The sequence below is a fragment of the Rhineura floridana genome, chromosome 8, assembly GCF_030035675.1.
Source record: "Rhineura floridana isolate rRhiFlo1 chromosome 8, rRhiFlo1.hap2, whole genome shotgun sequence".
NCBI classification, from domain to species: Eukaryota; Metazoa; Chordata; class Lepidosauria; order Squamata; family Rhineuridae; genus Rhineura; species Rhineura floridana.
In genome coordinates this window covers 43,757,941-43,771,896 of record NC_084487.1, presented here as the reverse complement: position 1 = coordinate 43,771,896, position 13,956 = coordinate 43,757,941, and positions in this window count along the sequence as shown.

Below are 13,956 nucleotides of genomic sequence, written 5' to 3'. Positions count from 1 at the left end.
GGGGAGGGGAGGGGTGGTTGCATATAACGCGTTCAAAGGGAAACTTCAGCGTTTCCACAAGCGTCGCCTTGCTAATTAGGCACGGTAATGATTTGCTTTCAAGTAATCGTCGCTGCCTGGTGGTTTTGTTTTTTTTACTTTCATTTCCCTCTGAACTTACTCCTCTGAGAGTCTGCACCCTGCCAGTTCAAATATATCTGCTTGCCAATTCAGGATGGCAGTACTTCGTGCATCTGCTGAAGTGGTCTATGAGCCACGAAAGTGTATGCCAGCCTTCTCCAACCTGTGCCCTCTAGGTGTTTTTACTACAACTCCCATCAGCCCCGACTTGGGAGTGTTGGGAGTTGTAGTCCAAAACATCTGGAAGACACCAGGTTGGTAGAGGCTGGCTCATACCATAATAAAATGGTTGGTGTGCTGCAAGACTCAGTTGTGTTCAACAATGAATCCTCCCACCATTTGATAGAGAGCTGCTAGCAAAGATGGGTACAATGGGGAGGGGGAGCAACACCATGTCCATTTTTTTCTGACCCCTATCCCTGTCTTTGTTCAACATCCACAAGGAGGAAGAATTGCTCAGAGCTTTCTGGCAGTTTTAGTTTGGAGAATTTTGTGTGTGTGCTAGCAAGTGACCATCAATTGAACAGTCACAACCTCCCTTTAAAGAAAATATTTTGTGGTACCTTAAAGAATAAAAAATTGTGATAAAGTTCCATGGATTACTGACTACTGCAAGCTGTAGCAAGTGTGATCCTCAGTTGGTAGATCTGAATAGGATTTAAAAAACCAGATAGAGGAGCTAAGGCAGTAACATTCATTCATGTACCAATATGCATGGAAATGGGAAGCTAGGGCACTCACTTTAACTTCTGTGCTCTGTAAGCAACAAATCAGTTCTATAATCTTAAAGTATTCTCTCTTAATATTGAGCCTCCATGCACCTACATTTTCCTTTAGTCTTTCAGCCCAGACCTTCCCCAGAAGTTGGGGCTGAGTAGCTGGTCAACCTTTAATAAGATAAATATACTTTAAAATACTTAATTCTTACACCAACCTCTTGCACAACTTTAAGCTATAGAATGCAATCTTGCTGTGTTTTGTGTGGCCTCAATATAGTGTAATCAGTGGACACCATCAGCCCACAGTCTCAAGTCCCTCTCCATGTCTTGTCTGTCAGTCTTGTTCCTTCACTATGAACATTTCATCACTGCTAAAATATGCCATTCTCCCCAATGAAAATGAAGGCATATATGGAAAACAGAGGACCAGAGTGCCACAGCTCCCATAGTGCCTTGGCCTTTAGTGTTCCTCACATGTGCAGAGGAATAGAATTGGGGCCAAAAGGGCAAAGAAAATTTTTAGCTAGCACAATACAGGGATAGGGAACCGGTGGCCCTCCAAATGTTGCTGGTCTGCAGCTCCCATCATCCCTGACCACTGGCCTTGGTGGCTGGGATTGATGGGAGTTGGACTCAAACAACATCTGGAGGGCCACAAGTTCCCCACGACCTGCTGTAGAACATGTTTAGTTATTATAGGTGCCCACCTTAACTTACAATTCCTATACTAAATGGTGCATTGGTGAATTTGTAAGTGCTTTAGCTCTTCTCTTAAATGGAGTTTTTAAAATCATACCTACATATAGATCTGCCAGCTGAGGATCACACTACATGACTATCAATGTAAAGTATAATTATGATAATGTAAAACAGAAAGCAACATATCATTTTCACATTAATGAAAATATTTTAAATGTATGCAGAACCACTGGGGTTTTAATATATTGGGCATGACAATAAAGTGCACATGCAACATTATAATCCACAATGAAATCGAGGCTTGACAGTCAAAATATTGAGAAGTGTTTTTACCTCTGCAGAAGGCTTGAACTGAAAGAGGGCTTTGATTTTGTAAATGAAGGAAGTCTGTTGCATCATGTGTCGTTCTTTCCAGCCACTGTTAAATGTCTGAAGTGCTAAGAGTCTTCTGACCTGACTTGACACAAAAAAGAGAGCCGCTCTTTTAGCTAGGCATTTGTCTGTGTGGATCGTGGTTTTGTTAACAATTGCTTCTCTTTCCCTCAGTGCATAAAGTTTTGTGTTCACAGATCAATGAAATGAATGAATATGTTTTTCAAAGCTTTTGAAGGTGAAACCACCCATGTTGGATGGACAGCATGATGTGCGTTGGAAAGAGTGTGATATTCTATGCACGAGACAAGTGCTTTATTCTTCTGAGTAATTGGGTTATGAAGGTCTGTTACAAGCTCAGGCAGTATAAGGGAGAGACTAGAGCTCAGTAGTAGGGCACATTCTTTGCATGCAGAAGGAACCAGGTTCAATTCCAGGCATTTCTAGTTCAAAGGATCAGGTGGCAGGTGATGTGGCAGACCCTTGCCTGAGACTCTGGGGAGCTGCTGCAAGTCAGAGTAGTCACAATACTGCCCTACATAGACAAATAGTCTGACGATACAAGGCAGCTTCTTATGTTTTTCTTTACCCAGTAAAAAATTCTTCTGGGGATACTCTCAGTGGATAGGTTTGCTATATACTCAGCTCATCTTTGAGCATTCAGTTTGACCCTCAGAGAGGGAGAGGGAGAGGGAGAGAGAGAGAGAGAGAGATGTTGCTTTGCAGCAAAAGAACAGGTCATGCAAATCCCCCAAGTTCCTTCTTCCTCCACAATTTCCCACCCAGAATATAACCTTCACATCTTGCCACTAGGGGAGATGCAACAACTCTGTTTCAGATGTGACATTGCTGCAGAAGAACAGGAAGCACAAGGAACTTGCACATCTTGTTTCTGTACTGCAAGGCGACACCTGTCACTCTCTCAGGGTCTAACTGAATGTCATCTTTTTGGATCAGGTTCCGGTAGTTCTGGAGACTACATTTTTCAGAGAACCCTTTCCATATTAACTTGTCTGCTAAGGAATCCATTTGCACCAGCCACAGGTCCCCTGCATGTTGCAGAGGATTTATTTATTTATTATTTATTTATTTATTAAATTTATATACCGCCCGACTAGCGATAGCTCTCTGGGCGGTGAACATAAAATAGTATAAAAATACAATGAATAACAAAATAATATTAAAATACAATCAACAATACAATAAACATTTTTAAAATTAGATCAATGTAACTTAAAATGCTTCAGAGAATAGGAAGGTTTTGACCTGGCGCCGGAAGGAAAGCAGAGTCGGCGCCAGGCGTACTTCCTCAGGGAGACTGTTCCATAGTTCGGGGGCCACCACTGAGAAGGCCCTAGATCTTGTCATCACCCTCCGGGCCTCCCTGTGAGTTGGAACCCGGAGGAGGGCCTTCGTAGCAGAACGTAGTGCACGGGCCGGTTCATATCGGAAGAGGCGTTCCGCAAGGTATCGTGGTCCCGCACCGTATAAGGCTTTATAGGTTAATACCAACACTTTGAATCTAGCCCGGAAACATATTGGCAACCAGTGCAAGCTGGCCAGAACAGGTGTTATATGCTCGGACCGCTTGGTCCTTGTCAGCAATCTGGCCGCCGCATTTTGCACTAGTTGTAGCTTCCGAACTGTCTTCAAAGGTAGCCCTATGTAAAGCGCATTACAGTAATCCAAACGTGAGGTTACCAGAGCATGTACCACTGATGTAAGGTCCTCTTTACTCAAATAGGGACGTAGCTGGGCTACCAACCGAAGTTGGTAAAACGCATTCCTAACCACCGAGGCTACTTGAGCCTCAAGTGAGAGGGAAGAGTCTAAAAAGACTCCCAGACTACGAACCCGGTCCTTTAGGGGGAGTGTAACCCCGTCCAGGACAGGGTATATATCCACCATCCGATCAGAGAACCCGTCCACCAACAGCATCTCAGTCTTGTCTGGATTGAGCTTCAGTTTGTTAACTCTCATCCAGTCCATTGTCGAGGCCAGGCAACGGTTCAGCAAATCGACAGCCTCACCTGAAGAAGATGAAAAGGAGAAGTAGAGCTGCGTGTCATCAGCATACTGATGACAACGCACTCCAAAACTCCTGATGACCTCTCCCAACGGCTTCATGTAGATATTAAAAAGCAGGGGGGACAAAACTGACCCCTGCGGGACCCCATATTGGAGAGCCCGCGGTGTCGAGCAATGTTCCCCAAGCACTACCTTCTGGAGACGACCCGCCAAGTAGGAGCGGAACCACTGCCAAGCAGTACCTCCAACTCCCAACTCCGCGAGCCTCTCCAGAAGGATACCGTGGTCGATGGTATCAAAAGCCGCTGAGAGATCAAGGAGAATCAACAGAGTTACACTCCCTCTGTCTCTTTCCCGACATAGGTCATCGTACAGGGCGACCAAGGCTGTCTCAGTGCCAAAACCGGGCCTAAAACCCGATTGAAATGGATCTAGATAATCAGTTTCATCCAATAGCGCCTGGAGCTGGCCAGCAACCACCCGTTCCAAGACCTTGCCCAGGAATGGAACATTCGCCACTGGCCTGTAGCTGTTAAAATTGTCTGGGTCCAAGGAAGGCTTTTTCAGGAGTGGTCTCACCACTGCCTCTTTCAGACAGCCCGGGACCACTCCCTCTCGTAAAGAGGCATTTATCACTTCCTTGGCCCAGCTACCTGTTCCATTCCTGCTAGTTTTTATCAGCCAGGAGGGGCAAGGATCCAGTACCGAAGTGGTTGCACGTACCTGTCCAAGCACCTTGTCCACGTCCTCGAGTTGAACCAACTGAAGCTCATCCAACAAAACAGGACAAGACTGTGCTCCGGACACCTCACTAGGATCTACTGCTATAACTTGAGAGTCTAGGTCCCGGCGGATACATGAGATCTTATTCTGGAAGTGATCGGCAAACTGATTACAGCGGGCCTCCGATGATTCCACCGTGTCCGGAGGGTTTGAATGGAGAAGCCCCCGGACAACTCGAAAGAGCTCCGCTGGGCGGCAAAGAGATGATTTAATAGTGGCAGCAAAATGATGTTTTTTAGCTGCCTTCACTGCTCCTACATAGAGCTTAGTCGAAGCACTAACCAGCGCATAATTGTATCCGTCGGGAGTTCGTCTCCATTTCCGCTCAAGCCTCCTCCTATCTTGCTTCATCGCTCTCAGCTCCGGAGTATACCATGGAGCTGTATGAGCTCTACACAGGAGAGGGCGTGCAGGAGCGATCGTGTTTACAGCCCGGGTCATCTCCGAGGATTCTTGGCATGTTGGTACATAAGAAGATAAGAAGAGCACTGATGGATCAGAACAATGGCAGTGGCCAAGCAGATGCCTATGGGAAGCCTGCTGGCAGGACCAAAGCGCAGCAGCACTCTCCCCACTTGTGATTCCTAGGCAATTGGTATTCAGAGGCATGATGCCTCCAACTATGGAAGCAGAACATAGCCATTGTGGTTAGTAGCCATTGTGGCAGGGCACCCACTTTACTGATAGAGGGCACTAGTGTCAGCATCACCCTGGGTGAACTGAGAACATGCACTAGAACATCTGAGTCAGGAGAGGCTGTGCAACCCTGGGACCAGTGCCTGGACTCGGTGGTGAGCTGGAGGATGGCCAAGAAACTGATTCTGAATCCTAGTAAGACAGAGATGCCGTGGGTTGGTGGTTCCCAAGTTCGAATAATTGGTCAGTTGCCTGCTTTGGATGGGGTCGTATTCCCTCTGAAAGAGCAGGTTCGTAGTCTGGGGGTGCTCCTGGGTCCATCTTTGTCACTAGAGGTCCAGGTGATCTCAGTGGCTATGAGGGCCTTTCACCAGCTTGGGCTGCTAAGACAGCTGCAGCTGTTTCTAGACCGGTATAGCCTGACCACTGTTGTCCATGCACTGGTAACCTCCAGGTTGGGTTACTGTAATGCTTCTATATGGGGCTGCCCTTAAGGTTGGTCCAGAAGCTGCAGCTGGTGCAAAATGTGGTGGCATGACTGCTCACTGGGGCACGGTATCACCTTTGTATCTGCGGCTGCGCATCAGCTCCCTCTGATTGGATGAATGGGATAGCCACATGCACAAGAGGTCCATCTGTGCATTGAAATTTAGGCTACAATGATGCTGTTCCAAGTTTTGACTCTAAGACCTGTTGCAAGGAAATGTGTGAAGAACAATGAGAAAAGAAGGGTATGTGATAACCCTAGTCTGGAATTCTTCTATAAAGGTGAAAAAACAAACACTGAGAACAGATGTGGTTGCAAACAATGTCTTTTTGTCTTGGTTTGGAGAGGACTGCAGAATTAGTACGCATGTACCAACAGATCATTTCACTAAAGCTTCCAAACTTTCCTCCATAAAGTAATGTCCATCTGCAGAATAAATGTGACACAATCATCAGCTTCATCACCTTGGATGCTTTTTAATTTCATTTCAAGCAGAATAGCACCACCTTGTGGCTATGCTTGAACAGGCCAATTGGTATCAAGACTTGGGTGTTGTTTTGCTATTTTATTACAAGAAGGAAAATCTGAAATGTAAATAATACTTTATAGTGCTTTTTATTGTGTATAATAGGATTACTAGTGTAAAAATAACATGATTTTTCTGGGCACCAGCTTAATAATAAAGAGAAAACCAGGAATCCTTATCCAGCTCTCCAACACACTGGATCTACAGATTAATGCCTTCTTCATCTGGCCCTGCTGTTATGGATGGAGTAAAGCTGTTGCTTTGCTACACTTTGTTTTATTTTAATTTATTTAAAGTATCTTTACCCTACACTTCAGCCTAAAAAGCACCCAGACTGGCTTACAAATATAAATAATAAATGATGCACAGAGGTAATTTTCATGTTGAGCCTCCAGGAGAAAAATAGCCTTGTTTACATACTATATTGAATAAAAACCAGATCTCATCTATAAGAGTCCCTGCCCTCAGGCTTACAATATGAAAGACAAAACACACACAAAAATAGATTGGGAGGGAGGAGGAAAAAAGCAAATTAGGCAAAGAGTTCAAGGGGTGATGGAGCTTCACAGAGCAATCCTAACTATAGGAAGTCAGTGTAACTTAGGCTGGTGTAAGTTATCCCTATTCCAAATTCCATTCAGGAACCTCTGGGTGGGGCTCTAGCCGGCTAAGCTGAAAGTGTGGGTGCAAGTTTTGAGGATTGGGCCCTAGACCACTTAGCCCAGCTGAACAGGTTTGGAATAGGTGTAAGTCTCTCCATGCGGTGGCCCTGGAACACCCCTTTTTGGGGATTTACCCTGGTGTAAATTCCACTGGCTTAAGTTCCACTGGCTGAGCCTCAGCTGAACCAGCATAACTCTAGCTCAGCCAGGTCGATGGTGTTACACCAGTGTAGCCCAGGCTGAGCCCTGGCTCAGTCAGGACATCCCAAGATCAACCTGTTCCAAACTCCACTCATTCTGGTGGATTTTGGGTTTGGATTGTACTATAAGACTGCTTTCTGCCAGACAGTTTTATATCACCCAAAGGAATTATATACCTTTAAAAAACTTTTTTTGTTTTAAGTTTAAGTCTTGTAAGTTTGCATTTAACCTGGGACCTTTTGCATACAAAGCACTTGCTCTCTATCACTGAGCTGTGAAATTCTTCTTCAGATCTGTATTATTATTATAGATGATGATAGATCTTAATAAACCTCTGATAGGATGGAAAAAACATATTCATATCCATATTCTCTGTCACTTCACAGGTTCAGTGCTTGCTCCAGAATTTGCTGGGAGAGTCCCCTAGCCTGGAAGTGATATGACATGCAAACTGAGAATTATCTTAAGCTGTATCAGTTCCATGTACAAAGGGATGACTCTGAAAATTATGTCATTGCAGTAGTAGGCCCTTTGATGATCTCAGGGCCTGGACAAATGCTCTACCTTGTCGCGCTCGGGAGGCTGAGCTGCACAGGTTACTCCAGGGTGAGCAGGATATCCCTAGGGGTTCAAGACTGTCCTTTGATTTTGATCCTCCTTCTAGCACTTCTGCTCCTTAATACAATCTTCAGCATGGCCACAAATATGATTTAACTTAAAATATACATGCTGATTAATCTGTGTTGAGATTCCTGTGTGACAGCTGGTGTGTGAACTAGAGACCTTCCTGGTTCAGCGCTCACCTCAGCCACAAACTCTTTAGGTAGACTTTGGGAAGACACTACTTTTTCAGCTCTGTCCCCTCTGTCTGCACATTGAGGATAATACTGGCCAACGTGTATGTGTAAGAATAACTGAAAAAATGTATTTAATATGCACCACATGTGAGCATTGTTGAGAGGGCAATTGATGCATACTTTTAAGCCTTATAATTCATGTCTGGTAGATCTGGATTGAGCTGCAGGTACTTCAAACTCCGATTAGGGATGTCAGAGACTTCCGACAAAAATGGAAATAGGAGTGGAAATTGACAATGTTCAGTTATTCATCCCATGTCCAGAAGGGAAATCAAGTCAACAAATACTATTAGCATCCACTGTTGTTGTTGCTTTCAATTGGCAAACAATAGGTAATTAATCAGGGTTTCCCCCTGTTTGCATTGTGTTCTTTGCCTTGAAACAAATGGGAGTAGAATAATGAAATGACAATATAATTTACATAATTATGTAAGTTATGTAATTTTGCCACAGTGGACAGCAAGATGAATAACATATTTTTTAGCAGAAGACAAACTGCAGCAGAATGGAAACAATCCTGCATGCGACAAACAGAGCGAAATGGAAAACAATGCCTTTTTACATCCCTAGCCTTGGTCTGATTCATGTTACATTAGTGCTGATTCATGTTACATCAGGGCTGACTAATCTCTGTATTCATCCTTGGCCAATTCTATGGGAGCCATATGCTAGTGGTGAGTGTGGCCTCCTTGCATTCCCATGTACACACACACAGAGAGAGAGAGAGAGAGAGAGAGAGAGAGAGAGAGCACATTCACAAATGTGCAGGTCACACACACAAACACATCTAGGTATAGGCACACATCCCTATCGTGCCCACCCTCAACTGATCCATATAGATCAGCTGAGGAAGGGCATTATTACCCACTCTTATCAAATATCTGATGACTACTGAGGACATTTTTGTTTAAGAAGGCTTTCCCTGAAGAATGACCCAATCATTTTATGGAATATTAATTGTACAATTGCAGCCATGGTTTTATTGCTTTTAGTTTACTGTATTGATAATATTTTTATCATGGTTTTATCTTTTTACACCACTTCAGTAGCTTTTGGTTATGAAGCAGTTTATAAATCTGCAAATAAATAAAAATAAAAAATGACTGGGGAAGGAGCCATTGCATCCCCTTCAGGGCCCTGGGTGGTGTGTCTACTTTACCACAGAACTGGCTGTATTTAATTTTTCCCCTTTTTGTCACTGCCAGCACAATCAGGTCTTGGGGCCCCAGAAAAGAATTGCTTGGGGGGCTGGATCAGGCCTACGTTAGCCACCTCTGCATTACACAGTTGGAGTCCCTGGGTGAACAGGAGAGACGTGAAAGGGAGGCATTCGAAGACATAGAGAGGGCACATTGGGTTGGTATAGCAACTGGGCTCAGTCCACTGTGCTTTACTTGCATGCATACAGCTTCTCATGTCCACACTTTATGATGTTCACCCATGCTGGACACCAGGGCAAGAACTGCAGCCATGTAAAGTATGAATTGACCCTTAGTAAACACCCTTCCTGAACCTTGAACAAAATATTCCAAATGAGACTCATCATGTTTAGTAGTACTGAGTCATTCCTGGAATGACCCTGCTGTTGATAAATCCTTGAATGTGGGTGAATTGCCTTTTAACCCACAGCTTAACATCCATTCAGTTTCCATTATTTGTAAGAAGCTTCTTTATATATCTAGTCAGACTCTCTCCATTTAGGCCAGTATTGCCCACTCTGATTGGCAGTGCCTCTCAGGCAGAGGTCTCTCCCCTGTTACCTGATTATTTAACTCAGCCTTCCCCAGTGTGGAGGGCACCAGGTTGGGGAAGACTGCTTTAATGGACGATGCCAGGGACTGAACCTGTGACCTGCCTACTATACACTACCTCTGAGCTGTGGTCTCTCCCTTAGTCGCTTGTCACTGCTATAAGCACTACACCATTCAAGGGAATGCAAAAGCCTTGACAGTTGTCCCTCACATATTTATGCATCAGGTTCCTCTCACCTACATGAAACACACTTCTTTTTCCTTGTCGGATTTCATTTTGCTGGTATCAGCCCCACCGTTCCAATTTATTAAGACAGGTTCTCTAACTATAGTCCGTAGTTGTCTGTGAGCTTCATTCAGGTGGTCTGCGGTGTGTCTGCCTTAAATATTCATATTGATTTTTTAATTGTATTTGATTGCTTCTTTTTTAACATATTGCATTTTATTGTATTACAATTTGATTTCTATGGAATGCAATAAAAGAAATAAAATAAGCAATAAAAATTCAGTTAAAAATCATACAGCACCTCACACAGTGCACTACAATTGCGACAACAGGCAGAAAAATCATAAAGTGGTCCGCCAAGACCATCAGCAATTTTCATGTTGTCTGTAGTGGGAACAAGTTTGGGAACCCCTGTATTATGATGATGATGATGATGATGATTTTTTTTTTAAAAAAAGTAAAATGGAATTAGTTTCTAATTCTGCCTGCTAGATTTATTGCAGCTGTTATGGGCAAATCTGTCAATTTTGGTTTCTCTCAGTTTCTAATTTTTTCCAATCTTAAATTCAGTTCTCCACATTTCCACATCAGTTTGCAATTTTTTAAAAGTCCTCATGAAAATACATCAGCATTTTAGTGTGTTTCTCCTACTACACACATTTTAATGCAATTTTCCCTAATATACATTTGTACAAAGGAAAATATAATGCATCCCTAATGTAATGCATTTTGCATGTTACTTTTACTAATATATGCATTTCTTTGCACACTTTAGTATATACATTTTTGTACACATCACTTGGCTGGAGAGTTGCTTTGCAAAATCTGGAGAAGTGCACATTTTGAAGGGTGGCTATGTTTCAGAAACTGAGTTTGAGGTAGGTTCACCTTTAAGTGTGGACTGAATCAAATTTCTCTCCATCTGTAGCCAAGCCTCCAACTTTTGTATCATGTACAAATTTGAAAAGAGCCACTAATAACACTGATTGCTTCCAAATGACCTGTTTATTGAACATTCATCCTGATTTGTTTGCAGGGAGGTCAGACAAGATCAGTTATTTATTGAGCATTCATTCTAATGTGTTTGCAGGGAAGTAGGGATGTGCTAGAATTCTGTCCAACTGAGATTTGGTACCGAATTTTCCATTAATTCACTTTATCACTGTGGATCAGATCTTTATGTACTGTAGTGATTTTCTGCAGCTATTTTCGAAAACAGATTTTTTTTAAAAAAAATCCTTCTCGAAACAAATGGTATTAAGAACCATTTTATTAATATTTCCTTTCATTTATTGATATTTCCTTTCAAATTGTCAATATTTCCTTTAAGATTATCAATATTTTCTTTTAAAATATAGATATTAATACCAATATTTTTTGCGGGAGAGGGCAGGATTGGTAAAAGCAGCAGCTAGCTGACAAAGAACAAACTCGAATCAATACTGGCTTGTTAGGTTGACAGAATGCTTTCAAACCAGCACCAGCCAATGGATCCCATCCTATGGGCGGTTATTTATTTATTATTTATTTATTTGTTATATTTTTATACCGCCCCACTAGCATAGCTCTCTGGGCAGTGTACAGCAAAATACAAAATACATACGATAAGAATCCATAATAATACAGCAAAAACACATATAGAATAATGAAAATCTAAAATCAATTACAGGAAATTTAAAACTAAATAAGATTAAAATTAGATTAAAATGCCTTAGAAAAGAGGAAAGTTTTAACTTGGCGCCAAAAAGATAGCAGTGTCGGCGCCAAGCGCACCTCATCAGGGAGACTGTTCCACAGTTCGGGGGCCACCACTGAGAAGGCCCTAGTTCTTGTTACCACCCTCCAAGCTTCTCTCTGAGTCGGAACTCAGAGGAGGGCCTTCGATGTAGAACGCAGTGTACGGACAGGTTCATATCGGGAGAGGCGTTCCAGCAGATATTGTGGTCCCGCGCCGTGTAAGGCTTTATAAGTCAAAAACAACACTTTGAATCTGGCCCGGAAGCATATTGGCAGCTTGGTTAGATGAAGTTGCCTCAAGCAACTGTTATCCTTCACTTCCCAATGCATTATGCCGTCACTTTCCTTATTACAAAAAGTCTGTTCTTTTAAGGAAGCAGGTTTGTTGTGCAGTATCTCCAAATCAACTTTAAATTGCTTAATTTGCCAGGTTGTGATTGAATCCTATCCCAAAAATAGTGACAGTCTGGAAATGTCTGCTGTTGACCATGCTGATTCAGGCCACCATTAGTGCTTCTGCGCAATGGCACCACTCAATAGTGGGATAGAAGACTAAACGGAATCAGCATTGAGCTGTACTCCAGAAGCCCTGAGGGATTTGTCAGGGGTGCTGTGGGTCAAAGTGTCCCCTTGACCAGATTTGTGGATTGGCAAAGCCAACGGGTGAAAAGCAAGGCCATCGCTCGCTCTCATTACTCATGGGTCTAGCCTATCCTCTCAATCAATGCATCACATTTTCACCTTCAGAATGTAAAAAGATTCTTGTTAAGAGCAGTTGTAATTCACAATGACACCCTCTTTTTATTAATGAGGAGAGAAAAAATGTGTCTGACAGAAAACGAATGAAGTGGTTTAGTCAAAGATTCCCCTCCAGAAGTAGGGACCCCTGCACTGCGCTACCCCTTCCCACTTCCCAACTCTATTTCTGGCTGAAAATGTTGAGTTTAAGTGGGATGACCTCATGACCTGGCTGCCCCCAGGGGTCACTGATGAAAGCAGATGGAAGCTTCACAGTCAGGTCCCTTGTGTGTGAGGCTTTTGTTCTGGAAGCTCGGGTGCGCACTGCTTGTGGACAGTGCTCAATTGTTTAGAGGCATTGCTCTACCCATCACAGATTTCCCTTGGTGGCCCCACACCCACTTGGTCCTGCGTAGGAAGGAGGCAACTTTTTTTTTTACCCCTGCTAAGAAGGAAACTCTCTCTTCTCTGTGAGTGTTATTTCAAAACCATTTGTCAAACTATGGGAGGGGGCAGCTAGTCAGCCCCACAAGAAAGTGCCCAGAAATCAACTTTTCTCCATCTTCTTGTCCAAGATGGTTGCCACTTTGTACACGCTACTAGACTACATAATGAGAACTCCTCACATTACCTCCACCCACCTGTCTCCCAAGGAGATTAATCAACATAGGGAGAAAAAACACATGAAGTCATGCCATTGGTCCATCTAGTTCAGCAGGGTAGCCAATGTGGTGCCCTCCAGATGTTGTTGGACTCCAGTTGCCATCATCCCTGACCATTGGCCATGCTGACTGGGACTGATGGGATTTGGAGTCCCACAAAATCTGGAGGGCACCATTTTAGCTCCTGCTGGTCATCACTGACTGGCAGCAGCTGTTCAGAGTTTTAGACAGGAGTCCTTCTGAGCCCTAACTGGAGATTCTTGAGCTTGAACCTGGGACCTTCTGTGTGTAAAACATGTGCTATGCCATTGAGTTATAGCCCTTCCTGAAAATTTTCTGCCCTCTTTTGTGGCATAAGGCTAGGAACAGAGGAAGCGGCTTTATTCTGAGTCAAGCCATTGGCCCATAATAACTCAGCACTGTCTACACCAGGAATGGAGAACCTGTGGCTCTCCAGTATTGTCTCTTACACTGATTGGCAGTGGCTCTCTAGGATTTCAGCCCTACCAGGAGATGCCAGAAATTGAACCTGGGCCCTTCTGCATGCAAAGCAGATGCTCTACCACTGAGCTGAGGCCCTTCCCCAGGGAAGGTTCCCTCCTGCTGTTTTTTAAGTAAATTCTAAAGGGGTGTAATGCCTAGGAAGGCCTGTACATTTGTAGTGGTGGTGGTTTACATCCAAAGGAGTGGGTGAGTGGAGACCATCCAATGCAGACCACCCAGCACCTAAATGCAGATAGGTAAATGTGCTT